Genomic DNA, 14,913 nt, shown 5'->3' with positions numbered 1-14,913 from the left:
CCAAGGATTAAAGAGGTATTCATTTATAGATTTGGGGGTTCCCCCTCTGTGACTGTCCCTGTTCTGGAGTCCTTATCTCAATTCCTACTCATTCTGACAAATCTGATTCAGTTCTATGATTCCTAGAGCCAATAAACCTATTGCTTTTGGTTTGAGCTCCATCAACCACGTGCCAGGTAGGGTAGAAGGAGCCCTCCGGGTCAAAGCTATTTAAATGTAGATTTCACCCAGTATGGTTTCCTTCTTTCAGAGGATTGCCTGCTTTTAGTTGCTCTCTAGTGACAGTAAATACTTTTTGTTATTGCTTTTGTATTTTGCCAAGAATCTGTACATACTGTTGGTGGGATGGCTAGTCTGATATAAGCTGTCATTATCAGAAGCTGGAAGTGTACACATTTTTGATTGGTTAAAACATGATCTCATATGATTTCACAGTTATATTTGTGGCCCTTTGGAAAAGAATGTATGAGAGAAAACGGCAGTGGTAATATCAATTGTATCAATTCTGGGCTTAAAAGTATTGTTATGTCTTTGAAAGACAAAAAAAAAAAAAAGACTATATACGCACAAACTCAATATGAGAGTTTAAAATTCTGTAATCTATTATCAATTATTTTGCTAGACTTATTTTCCTAAAATGAAAATCTGATTTTATTACTTCCCTACTAAAGTAATATTTGCCATTCCCCATTTTCACATTACAAAACACTTAATTCCAAATTATGGTCTTTTAGACCCTTCACAAATGTGGTTCCAATTTGCCCTCCCCACCTCATATCACTCCATTCTTTCTCCTCACACATCTGATCTGGCCACATCTAAATCCTCACGATCCCCTAAACACACCATGATTTCTTTGCAAAGTACTCTGTACCAAGGATATCTAGCTACGCCTCCCCTTTCCTTTTCTGCCAAGCAAGGTCTTTCTCATTTTTCAACTTCTAGTTCAAATATTTTCTCCACTAAAAAACTATTCACAACCTTTATAGGACACAGTAGTGTCTCTTTATGTTCTCACAATATTCTGGTTTATACACTAATTCCATACTTATAAATTGTTTTATAGCTATTACATAAATAGCAGAATGTGTGTCTCCTCGCTTGGTCTGTCAGCTCCTTGAGGGCACAGTAGGTAGCTTATTCTCTTGTAGATCCCCAGGTATCTCAGTAACTGACATTTTGTATGTGTTTAATACAATTGAATTAAATGCAATTAAATCTGAGAGGAAAAGCAGTCTAGCTTTTTATTTTATTTTTTTTTAATAATACTGAAGAAGTGGTTAAGCTACTTTAAAGCCAAAGAATCAGAAATTAAAAAGTAAACTAATTACACAGCCACAAGGTTATAGTCACAAATCTAATGATGAGCTTCTATATTAGAAGTGTTAACCATTCACAGAATCTGAAAACTCATCCACTTCTCTAAGGTCTGGTGCAGCCTGCTGGAAAAAGTGCTCCTTTAGTTTCACCTAGGGTCAGGCTGAAAAGGCAGCAAGCTCAATAGTGGCCGATGTGAGATTCAACACAGTAGCACTTTTTCCATCTCCCCCACCCCAGGGTGAGAGGAGATGGAGGACCAACAGTCAACATTCATGCTGACACAATGCATTCACTCCAACCCAAAATGTCTAAACCTAATTACAACTAAAAAAAAAAAAAATCCAAGATCAAAAGTCTGAAAGTTGAACACAATTTTCCAGAGAGATAAGACTATCTTTGCCTCTTGGCCTACCAAATTTGTATCGTACAGGCAAAAAGAAAACTGCAGTCCATAAATACATAGGTCACCAAAGCCCATTTATTATTTTTTTTCCGGGGCATATAGCTAGACAGCACTTTCTAGCCTCCGTTCTAGTTATGTGTGGTCATGAGACTGGGTTCTGTTTATAGGACTATGAGTAAAAGTGATGTAACTACTTCTATTCCAATCCCTAAAATCCCTGCACACGCCCTCCGCCTGATCTGCCGTTGTCTGCAGGCTGCATGCAGAGGCCCCAGGGCAAGACTCCAATGCCCCAGGAGACGGTCCAGCAACCACATGGCAAGTGCTTGAATCCCTAAATGATTCTGTGGAGCAGAGTTCCACCCCATCCCCACTTCCCATACTGGATGGTGAATCAGTATTAGATAAACTTTTATTATGCAAAGCCACTGAGATTTTGGAATGTTTGTGACAGCAGTTTGCCTTGACTAATACATTTACATCTGTTGTAAATACTACAATGGTAATTTTCATTCAGGCTGATTATTGTTATTTTTTAAAACTTTTATGCAAAATACTCAGATTTTAGTACTAGAACGAACATGTTATCTGGGCCATGTTCATTTCCTTCTGTATGCCCATTATCATGCTAGACTCTCAGGTCTCAGTGAACCAAAGCCAGACTGTCCTGTTAACTCAAATAGTTGTTCCTCCTACTTTGTGATCAAAACCAGACTAGTAGAAGATAAAGGCTGAGGGCTGCCTCAAAACTGCCCGTGGTATGGTCAGCTAGGAGTGGAGTGAACACTGAGGTCACCCCCAGGGCTGCTCTTCATCAGGGCTACGAGGAGTCTGGCTGCAGCTTCTTCCAAAGACCAGGCTTTCTGCTGTACTGACACACCTGTCATTTACCATCCTGACAGCCAGGCCAGAACGCTTGCAGGCAGATGGTTAACTATGGCAAGGGCCTTTAATTCCCAGCATATTTCCTCCAGTAACGTAACAAAGGCTAAATTCAGAAGACCTAACCCTACTAATTAGGCCATCTTAGCTAAGTTTTCTTACACTATAGCCTAGAGAATTAGACCGTCTGAGGGTGGGGTAGAAAGATGGATTTCAGCTGTGCTTGGGGGAAATTATTTTTTACTTTTGTCAATTTTACCTTGTTGTTTAGACTTTGGGAATGTTTTATAGGATAGTCTTATCCCACTATTTAAATAGCTAAAATAAAGACAAAAGAGATGGGATAGGAAACCACATTAATTTTTCTGACCTAGGATTTATTTTACCCATGGATTCCAAGCCACCTCTCTGGCATTCCTTGGGTAAAGCTCCCCATTTTACACACAAATGAACACACTGATGCTGACAATAGGGGAGGAAAAAGAAAGCCATAAAGCACTGAATACGAATCCATCAGATACGGTGGACTAGTGAATGTAACAGCTAGCAAAAAAAAAAGAACCAGGAAAGAGTTCTAAAAACATGTTTTAAAAAATACTAAAAGCACAATTTAGTGAAATCCAGTTATTTCAGAAATTGGCCCTATGAGGTCTCTCCCTTGTCTTACAAAGACAATTTTCTAAACGGTGTTTAGCAAGGGGGATTCTGAAGTTCTTAGATCTGCACATATTCATTTAATCTTCTTCTGTAAATAAAAGACAGTAACTTAATCTAAAAGCTGCCACACAAATCATATTAGCCTGAAAATAAGAGGCTCTCTCATTGAATATATCCCTTAGAAGCTCAAGAGGATACAACAGAGTTCTTTCTAAATCAAATCAACATAAATTTATTAAACTACCTTGTACACAGCATTCTTCAAGAAGCTGTGAGGGGATCCAATAATGATAATAATACGTCACATCTTTTGAGGATTTACCAAGTGCCTTCCAGGGTGCAAAGTGACTTACAAGCTTTCACCTTATGAGAGGTGGTATTGCAAAGTGGAAAGAAGATGATTCTGGAGGCAGAGGCTTGAGACCTAGTGCCGCCGTTCTAGCTCCCTATGCTCTGATCTTCTCATCTGTAAATTGGGGACCCTCATTCAAAATCACAGGGGTTTTGTAAGGAAATTAGTTATTACATGACAGGTACTTTGAATAAGGCCTGGCACGTAGGAAGCAGGCAATAAATGTTGGTTATGCTATTACATTTAATCATCATAAAAATTTGTACATGTAGGATCTACTAGAATGACTATTTAACACATAAAGAAGTAGAAGTTAAAGAATTAGTGCAAGATTATGTCGCAGCTGGGGTCGGAGCCCATGTTTGCCTAAATTTAAAAGTCTGAGTTCTTAATCCCTACTATCTCCTACTGTCATTCATGCAAAGAAGTATAAACCATAGTCCCTTCCCTTGGGAACCAAGTGACTAGAACAGAAAGGCTCAGAGCTAGGTTTTCACCGACCAAAATAAAATGTAGTTGAAAATATGTAGAGTATTTTAGTACGGAGAATACGTCTTTTAATAGATCAGCAAAACTTTTGGGGATATTTCACATGCTAATGGGTTACATTTTTAAAGACCTTTGACAAAACCACCACAAATTTAATTATTAAAACAATTTTGCAAGGTGGGCTGGAATTTTACTTTTCCAATTTTATAGCTGAAATAATTCAATAAGTGCAAAAATAGGCACCCAGAATCATCTCCCTGTGGCAGATATGAATTCAAGTTTTATGGCTCTCAAAGTGTGGTCAGTATCACCTGGGGAGTCTGAGAAAAATATAGATTCCTAGACCCGACCCCAAATCCATGGAATCAGTCTCTCTAGCAGTGAGACCTAGAATCTCCATTTAATATTTTCCACAGGTAATATAGATGCACACAGCCAGCTGAGAACATTGAGAATCATTCCTCCATACTATCTTGCTTTCTTAACAAAGTTCCCGAGAGTGGTGAGTAGTTTGGTCTATGGTGAGTAATCTGAGTGTTCACTGCATAACAGTTTGCACTTAGAGCCAACAATATTAACAAGAACTAGAACTGAAATCCAGTACCAAGTAGGATTTTGATTAAACACTGCTTCACTCAAAGATAGATATGATGATCATGAAATGCCTTGGGCATGAAGAGGTCCTAGGTGCATGACCTCCAAAGTAAGGTCACAAGATGTCCATACAGGGAATGGAAGAATATATTCAAACATTTATTGATAGTCATAAATTTTATCTAACAGATAAGAATGGAGTTCAAATTTATTAATATTTAACATATAGATAGACAATAGTATTTGTATATAATTTATAAGTAAACACGCATATACATATAGGTGCACACTCAATAAATTTGTATTGAAAGAGGTGGACAATTTAAAAAACTTGGAGTCAACAGAGGTGGGGATTAAGAGTGCTCCGGAACCAAACTGCCAGTTGCTATCACTTAGATGTTCCTGCATCTATATAATGGGTATAATATTAGTACCTACCTTGTAGGGGTCTTATGAGAATTGAATGAGGTGACATTTGTACAGTGCTTAGCTTAGCCTGCATAAGTGCTTAAAAAATCTTAGTGTGGTAGATCTTTCTACCACAGCAATTGATGCACAGAGAATCAGAGCAACTAGTCCCACCTTTGTATTCATGCCCTTGGCAGTGTGACTCTACAGCTTCTCCTGTCAAGAGATGGAATCTAGGTTGACCTTGAATCTAGGTTGACCTTACATCTTGCTTTGGCCAGTAGAATAAGACAGAAGTGAATCTGTGCCAGTTCTAGTCCTAAGTCTCAAGAAGCCTTTCACGTTTCTGCTCACTTGGAACCCTGCTCAGCTCCCAGGCCAGCCTGGTGAAAAATAAGAAGCCACCTGGAACAGAAACAAACTGAGGCCACCCTAGACTAGCCAGTACTAACTTTCCTGGCAACCGACTACAAACCCATGAGTGAGCCCTGCTAAGATGAGAAGAATTGCCCAGCTTACGGTGAACCCAATAGAATTATGAGTTATATGAATAGTTGTTATTTTAAGCCACTAAACTTTGGGGGTGGTTTGTTACACAGAAAGAGCTAACTGATATACTTAGCCATTATCATCAGGAAAAATATAAAACAACAATCTACTCTCAAGGGAAGACCCAAAGGAATAAGGTTAAATAGCTGCCCTCAACTCTTGGGAAAGAAAAACAATATAGTTGAAGTAATCAGGTGAAAAGCTGATTCCATTAGAGGTCACCTGTAGCCTGCATGAAAGATTTATGTGTCAGGTACTGAATAGCATCAGTGTTCCCTTTAGGGAGGAGAAGAAATATCTGTGAGAAAATACAACACAACAACAAGAAGATCCACATCTTGAAGCTTCACAGATACGAGGAATTCAGTGATTTGAGACAGCCTTGGGCTGACTTAAAAATTAACTTCTGTTATGAACCTCCTTATCTTTCCAGTCAATTTGACGCTGAGACTTGGACTGTGATCCCAGGAGAAAATGGTAAATGTAATAGAATAAACATTTACACATTTCTCAGCCCAGGAACCTGGAGCAGTTTTTACCTAAGGTCACACACCTAACTGTCTTCATCTCTAATCCAAAAGTTTAGTGACTGATCTTTAAAAATCAGGAGATACCTCTAATCTCCTAGCATCTAGGACCTAACTAATTGTGCAGATACCCAAGAAACAGTGATTTTTGTTTCTCCTGTAGAATCTGAATTCCCAAGTGAGGATAAGAGAATATTTCTCAGAAATAGTTACAATAGACCTCCCAATTTTTTTTTTTGAAAAAATATGAATTAATGAGCTCTGTGTCATCATCATTAGTTTTGAGAGTAAAAAGTCCAGTTGATTAAAATCTTACTCAGATTATGATAAAGATATATTTAGTTGATGCTAATTTCATGGTAAAGAAATTATTTTACGACCTAACTCAGTATTCCTTCCACGTATCCATGCTATCTCTTTAAAAAATTTCTTGATCAAGAAAATGTCATTTTGACATGGATTACTGGTTGCCTACACAACCTACACAACAATGTCATTTTGACATGCCTATACTGGTTGCCTAACAGTTTTCATTTTCCCTACTAACAGAATCCCTCTATTGACTGGGGTGGCTATATGACCAACTAAAATCTATAATTTGCCATCAGCTCTTTCAAAGATGAAAAAGATATGCGTAACCAATTTAGATGGAAGGAGAAGCCATTGTGTGGGCTTCTAGTAAAGCTCGTTACAGACGGCTTACTCTCATAGATCTTTTTATACTATTATCACGATGATGGTGATGATGATGAGGGTGATCATCTGGCTTTCCCACTCGTCCACCTTCCTGCATGAGACTGAAACTGGGTCAGACTTCAGTAGCCATCATAGTGAGCATGAGAACAAAGGCTACATTCTGGTATGGTAGAAAGAAGAGCTGGTAGGTCCCTGAATCTCTGATGGCATCTGTGGAGGTGTCCCGTTAGTCCTGAATTACTTCTCAGTTTCTGCTAATGCATATGTCTCGTGTAAGCTAGTATCTGGGGTGGGGAATGGGGTTTCTGTAACTTGAAGCCCAATTCCATTTTTAAATGTGGTAGGCATATATTTTAATTTAGCTGAAGGATGTTCCTTGAAATTCTGGATGAGGACCTTCTCTTTGACCATTAGAGAAGTATTAATTACTAGGAAATTCTGAGCTGACAAAACACTGGAAAGGGAACAAGAGTTGGTAAAACTCCTGACATTTCACTGGAGGGGCCAGGGCAGTATTGACCAGACTAAAGAAGGAAGGGCAGTGAGAAGAATCTAGAATGTGCCAGTCTGGCAGCCATTTGACCTTAGGAGAGCTTATATTTCATCAGTTCTCACCAGGGAGGGATATTTCCATCAGCAATAAGGCTGGATTTACTCAAGGTAAATGCTACTAAAGGCCCCAGAGAAGAGAATGAGGATCATATTTCTCTGGAAGTCCACAGAGACACTCTGAATAAGCATAAATTTGCCATCAGAGATGACAGGGATTTTCAGGCAGAGAACGTATTAGCTGGTGCCTCAACAGCTCAGTAACACTTTTTTTTTTTTTTTTAATTTGGTAAGTTTGCTTGAGAAGAAAAAATATGCAACTCAGTTTTTATTCAAGGGCATCCTCATTCCTCCACCCAAGCAGAGACTCTTCTCAAGGAAATGTGAAAAGGCAGGTCCTAACACTATATTCCTTGAAAGAATAATTCCTCAAAATAATCTTCAAATCTGATGTTAATGGAGTCTAAGCATTAATGGAAATTTTGACCTTAAGTAAAGAAGAAATAATAACTGTATTCTCTGAGCAGCTGTAATAGACCTGCTTCTAGAGAGTGCCTTTGCCTGGGTTAAAGGCATAGATTGTGCCCTTGTTTCTGCAGAAGTCTTCTTAACAGAGAGCAGGTCAAGCAGAAACATGGGGGAGGGAGACCTCTCTCTTTCCAAGAAATAAGAAATGAGTCAACTTAAATACTTCCTCTTCTATCAGAAAATTCCCAGTAGCTGGGGACATAAGTTCAGAAGTAGGGATGATGAGGTAGGTCAATATTAACAGGTGTCTTGGAGACAACCTCATTTGTTTTATCAGAAAATGAGAGCCATGGAGAAAGGTAATCTTTCCCAAAGGAATTTAGCTTTTAAACTTCAATCGTGTTATAAAATCTCTTCTCCTCATTTTCTTCCTACAAAAAAGTAAGTATGTCATTTTGTGGCTCATACTCCCATCTGCTCCAGGAAATGCTAATGGATTTAGGTGAGGTGAAAAAGGATTAAAAATCTGCATGAGAGAAAAAGAAATCTCTGTGAACTTTCACCTGGATGTCTAGAGGAAAATGATAAAAGCCTGTCTGCATATATGTATTTGTGGAAACATAAAATCCTGACACACACAAGAGAGAATCTTTGGGTAAAACAGCCACTCACTTTACTTTCCATAGTTTTAAAAGGACTAATGACTCAGGATATCTGTAGGTCCCAGAAGGCAGCCCTTTTCTCCAAAGTGCACACATGAAGATGGCATTTACTGCCCCAATCCAAACATTGACTTTTTCTTCTCCCATTATGATTTGCAGAAGGAACTCTGAGGAACAATCTTATGGGAAGAAAAAACTTAGGGCCAAAAAACATTTTGATAATTCTGCCATGCAATAAAATTATACTTTCTTTCTGGCATTTTTTTTTTTTTCTGATTTAAAAAAAAAGAGTTGACTAACTTTTAGCAAAAGGCTATTTTTTTTTCCCTGTATTTCATAACTTGACAGTTTTTTAAATTGGAAAAAACTACCCAGTGTAGCTTATAGCAGTTCATAAATTTGATAAAATTTCCTAATTTCTTTTCAGTAAAAAAAATTCAATGTATGCGCCTACATGGATAAAGACCTTGCCTTAAAAATTCTAAACTCTCATAGAAATATGTTAGTAAAAAATTCTCAGGGCTTCCCTGGTGGCGCAGTGGTTGAGAGTCTGCCTGCTAATGCAGGGGACATGGGTTCGAGCCCTGGTCTGGGAAGATCCCACATGCTGCGGAGCAACTAGGCCCGTGAGCCACAACTACTGAGCCTGCACGTCTGGAGCCTGTGCTCCACAACAAGAGAGGCCGCGATAGTGAGAGGCCCGCGCACCGCGATTAAGAGTGGCCCCCACTTGCCGCAAATAGAGAAAGCCCTCGCACAGAAACGAAGACCCAACACAGCCAAAAATAAATAAATAATTTAAAAAAAAATTCTCAAAGAGCAAAAAGAGCACCATATAGCAAATTAAATCTTAGCATTAAAAAACAGTATTTAACTTAAACTGATAAGAGAGCAGAATGAATAGTGCTTTTGTCATATGTGATTTCTATAACTAAAGTTGCATTTCCATGCATGCATCTAAAGTATTTCTAAATAAATGGAGATCAGATTTTGCCAGGGAATATTTCTACTTAGGAAATAAGAAAGAATTTCAGAACTATTTCTTTTGGAAATGAAAGTAGGAATTTTCCCATGGAATCTACAGGAGGGCCCTGGTGCTATCAGACCTGCAGTGGACATTCAGTCCCCACGTCCTAGGCCTAGGTTATCTGAATGTCAATTGAGGCCCCCAATCTGCAGATCCTCAAAGATGCCCTCCTCCTGCAAGACTACTACAAGGGGAAATACATTTCCAGAAGTCAATGGAGCAAAACTTTCAGTTTCCTTCCCCTTTTTCAAGTCCAGGCCCAGTCACCAGGTCCAAAGCCCTTGTTTTACGGCCTCTTCTAGATAAACTCCTTCTAAATCTATTTGTTCCTTGATGGACACACTGGGGGTGTCTCCCCAGAATGGCAGCTGAATGTGAAGAAAATGTCACAATCTTTTTTCTGCTAGAGAAGGGTCTGTTTGGTGAGAACTTTTACTTCATATACTCACCCATTAAAAATCAAAAAACGGGTAGCTCAAGCGGTGGAGGCCGCGTGGGAGGAGTAAATAGGTCTCTCCGTGCTGATAAAGCAGGTTCTGTTCATTCTTCAAGTTCACAGAAAAGAAACTTCAGAGAGGATAAAGCCATGGCTGGGATAATCCTGCAGCTCATCGAAATGGCTATTTTCCTTTTCCCCAGCGGAACCATTTTGCCCCATCTAAAATGCTTGTGGGAGAAGTTAAAGTGAGCCACGTGTGCCTTCCCCCACAAAGGAGCCCTATATTTAACATAGCACACGCATCCAACACCTCAGACGGCTTTGAAGAAAGCTGTGTTTATTATGTGGGCTTATGAAATAAAAAGTACAAACTTTCTTATACTGGAAAAATTTGCAGTGAAATTTACAGCCAAAATAAGGAAGCTGTGCATAATGTAACTCTTGGCAAGAATTTTAATCAGTGGATCGACAGGGCTGGATGCAATACTTCAGTTCCTTTCAGACTTGTCTGAGCTTCCTTAATTTAAATACCACACACTGGGTCTGGGGAGAGCATTTAGGAGATGTTGTGCTTTCCGCAGGAGTGCCGACAAGCAACACAAGCTAATGAGAAGGGAACACCGTGATAATAGTTTCAACCTCAGGGAATGAATGATGGCGACAGAAAGATACACTGTTACTGTAGAGCAAAGCCTCACAGATTTACGTTATGATAAGGCATTCCAGCCCCATTACTTTAAGCAGGTAAAGATGTTTCCAGGTTATCTGTCTGACTCAGTTTGGCTTTAAAGAGCACAATTCTGGACCTTGTCAGAAGTTTTCATGCGGGATTGTTGTCTTCCCAATTGGAAAACAACGGAACTATCCAGTAGCCCTCAATTCCTGAGCAGCATGACAGCAGTTCAAACAAGTTGAAAGTCAGGTCACATAATGTGGACCCAAAACTGACCATCACAGAAAGAGTTATGATGTGATTAAAAGCTCCAGGGAATCTATTAAATCTGCTATCCCTGTCAGGATGAAACAAGAGCAACCCTGCCTCTGAAGCTACGATTTTTAAAGAGCCCTCTAGGAAAACATTTTATCCCTCTGCCATCTGCACGACACTTGAGTAATTAGTATCAGGTATATCACATGAAATCTCAGGAACTGAAATATTGAGAAAGAAGACTCAGAAGTCAAATGGTAAAGATATAAATTATATAGTGTTTGGACTTGACTGTACCATTTGCGTGGAGCATTTTTCTTTTAAAAAAATATTCTTTAAAAATTTTTTACATGTAATTAAATTTACAAATGTAACAAATTCTGGGAACACAAGATGTTGTTTAAAAATATTCTTCAATGACTCAGTCCTATGGAAGGTAAATGAGGAATGGGAAGGGCAATTTGCTCTGCTGCACAGGAGTCAAAGGTCAAGGGACACCGGAAGGCCCCAACTCTCCATAAACTGTCCTGCTAAGAATGTTTTCAGAAATTAATTCTGAAATATGATCTGTTTAGAGAAAATACTGATTATTTTTATGCTACAGTATATTTGCTAGGTAATAAAGAATTCATATATGTCCTAGCATCTGGAGAAAGTTATCATTTGGGGGCTTAACCTGTTGTAAGTTCTGTGAAACCAGAAATTAATGTGAATACAGTTTAGGACATCATTGCTTCACCAATCATACCAGTGCATATTTGGTTTCTAACTCTCCATGGGGAAAGCAGAAAGCTGAGATCTTGGCAGAGCCATGAGACCACACCTTGTGGATTGTGTTCATGGTCTGCTTTAATTCCGGTCCTGTAGAAAACGAATCTAGGTTTTTAATAAAGGACATTTAAGAAGGCATATCTCCTTTTAGCAAATAGTTTAATGACAATCTTGATAGTTTCTGCTGACAATGATTATTGGAACTGATGAAAAAAATCTTCCCAGAAGGCAGAAGAATATGGTGCTTCCAAATTCATATGGAGTGCATGATACCTCATAAGCCAAGGAGAATGTAAATGGAAGTGGTTTTGAATGGGAAGATAAAAGTGTCCAGGAGAATTTGATGACCAGGCTCGAAGGCTGTGGGAGAAAACAAAACTCAAAGGGTGGATTTATGTAAGTTAATTATGCTAGGAAAGATGGCTTGGGGGGAAAAACTCCAATAAACTAATTTAGGAGCGTGAAAATGATTCCGTTATGATTGAAATTAGGTAAGAATGGCTTAACAATTAAAGAAAAAAACATGAGACTTAAGTAATATAAAATCAGCAGGCATACTATCTGTGGGAACAAGGCATTTCCAACTACGAAGAAAGAAAAAATACAACTAATTTGAAAAGAGTAAAGAAGAAAGAAGATAATCACTACTTGTATATGTCTATTTCTTTATTAAAGAAATGCCTAAAAATGTAATTCATTAGGTCAGAGCTTAGCATCCTTTTAAAAAATTGTTCCTAATTCTCTGTAAACCTTTCTACCTCCCCAGGCCCCTTCATCCAGACTGCAGTTAAAAAAAAAAAAAAAAAATTAAACTTGTCTTGAAATCTTAACTGGTAATCCCCCACCCCTAACTTTTCAAACTATTTAATTATTTAATTCTGGTCACTAAGAGTAGTGAGGTGCTGTTATATAAGTTACTCTTCTATTACTTCATTTATTCACTTTTTTATTTGATGAAGACTTCACAGGCATCTACCATATTCCAGGTACCACTAAGCGATGTGGACAGAAATTTAAAGAAGCAGAGCCTTTAACAAAATGGCATCAGAATTACACGTCATAATTAGGATAGCTAGCAAAGTTCTTTGCCCTCATATCAGAGGATTTGTCAGTGCTTCTTCACTCTACTGCACTCAGCAAAATCTGCCATCTAGTTGAAATCCAAATGCTCTCTTTCTATAACTTCTCTCACCCAGCCCAGTACCCATTTGTTACCCCTCTGACTTTGGGCAGGTTTTCTGAAAAAGGCACAGGTTCCAGAGTTAGATAGGATGGACAAATTTCTCATCCATCACTACTATTTGCAGTGCTAGGTGAGCTGCTTAGCCCTTTTGAGCCTGTTTCCTTATTTGTAAAATGGAAATAATAATTCTTATCTTTAAGGGCATTTTTGAAGATTTGTTTGGATCAAGAATGTAAGGCACTTAAACTATGGTAGACACTCATTAAATGGTGGGTGGGTGCTTTAATTACCATTAGCTTCATCATTTTCCCTAATATCAGGGCTGTTCTTGCACTGGTGTTGGTTTAGAGGAGAATCTAAAGGGTCAAGAGCAAGCCTCAGTCCCAAATCAGGATGATGCAAGTATTACAGCTCTACAGCAGTGAGGCAAATCTCACCCTCAAAACCAACGTGCTGATAACAGTCTACAAAAGTTCCAAAGTAAATCTTGCAAAGTTGTTATAGGCCTAACCAAAAGGAAAGAAAGCAGTGGTTATTATACAAGCCAAGATGATTTTCTTATTCAAGGAGGGTGCCATTTTCCTCATGCAGCCTTCTGAAAAAGTTGTCATGTAAAATTATTTCACATTCTTTTCAGCCCACTCGAAGCACATAAGGGCTTACTGAAACATGGGTCTTGTAAATATGCCTGAATGTCAGGATTTTGGCTGTAACAGTGGAACTAGGAAGGACTCCAGTTGTATCTTTCTGTGCTCTTCCTGATTTATGAGCCAGAACCCTGGTATTTGATGCATGTGTGAGAAAATACATTGTTTTCTTTTTTATCTATTATGATTTTTGTGAAAGCAACAATTATCTAATTTTCACCTTAATAACAAAGAGAATTTAGAAAGTAAAAATGTATTGCCCAACAGGAAAAAAAAAAAAAAGAGCAATACTATATGCAATTAAGTACCTTCGTTAGATCTTGAAATTATAATCTATATTCTAGAACTAGAAACCCAGAAGAGTTATAGCAAATAAAAAGTCAATCCAGGGACTTCCCTGGTGGTCCAGTGGTTAAGAATTCACCTCCAGTGCAGGAGGTGTGGGTTCGATCCCTGGGCAGGGAGCTAAGATGCCTCTGCCAAGAAAATAAAATGTAAAACAGAAGCAATATTGTAACAAATTCAATAAAGACTTAAAAAAAAAAAGTCAATCCATTGGTGAAAACAGACATCCATCAGTCTTTCCTGTTAATGGTCATATAACACAAAGTGGTAGGAGAAGAAATGATTCTTCTTATGTTTTCTTTATTCAAAGCCAAAATTGTCTACTCAAAATGTTATATGACCAAGAGTTTGTGCAAACTGTTTAATTATAAAATTGAATACTATGACACACAGATTCAAACTAAATACCATGAGAAAAAGAATCTGAGAAACACTGCAGCAGTTGATGTGTAACTGTATACTGCATGTTTTTTTAAATAATTTATTACGTTTACCTAACTTACTACAAAGTGCAGACCTGATGCCCTATCACTCCTAAATGTTCCAGTCTGTATTACCCCAAAGCAAGGACACCCCCCTCATAACCACCTTACAACCCTCCATGTCAGGAAATTGATACTGGTACTACCCTACCACCCTATTTTGTCAATTGCTCCAACAATCTCCCTTGTTGCTTTCTGGGTCAGAATCCAATTCAGCATAAGTGTATTTAAAGCTTATGTGGAGTTGAATGATTTATGGAAAAGGATTTCATATTAGAATAACTGTTCTTCACAGTTACTTATTTTTTAATATTATTTTTAAACTTCTTTCCCACCAGATTTGACACCCCTCTCATACTGACACCACCAACCAGTAAAAGTAGACATTTCCATATCACTTGGAAACAAATTACTGAAACACAGAAAAAAAGGAAACTGTGTTTTTGAAGGGCCTGAGATTATAGATCTGCTTTCATTGCTTGAATTCATGCATTTGTTCATAAAATATGTGAATATTTTAAATTTCTACTGTATC

The 14,913-nt window shown here is 38.2% G+C and overlaps 1 protein-coding gene and 1 long non-coding RNA gene across 10 annotated transcripts in view; both read right to left on the bottom strand.

The window, feature by feature from the left end:
- MACROD2 (mono-ADP ribosylhydrolase 2) overlaps positions 1–14,913 on the bottom strand; it is a 1,990,905-nt gene that overhangs the window by 1,341,813 nt on the left and 634,179 nt on the right. The window lies entirely within an intron of this gene.
- On the bottom strand, positions 531–13,145 carry LOC309612920. Its single transcript, XR_014235411.1, has 2 exons — positions 6,695–13,145; positions 531–6,652 (listed from the first exon to the last, which is right to left on the bottom strand). It is a non-coding gene; the product is annotated as an uncharacterized lncRNA (long non-coding RNA).

This window comes from Balaenoptera borealis (genome assembly GCF_965194805.1).
Source record: "Balaenoptera borealis genome assembly, chromosome: 16".
Taxonomy (NCBI): Eukaryota; Metazoa; Chordata; class Mammalia; order Artiodactyla; family Balaenopteridae; genus Balaenoptera; species Balaenoptera borealis.
Note: the sequence above shows the minus strand (reverse complement) of the source record. Positions and strands in the feature narration are given on the sequence as shown.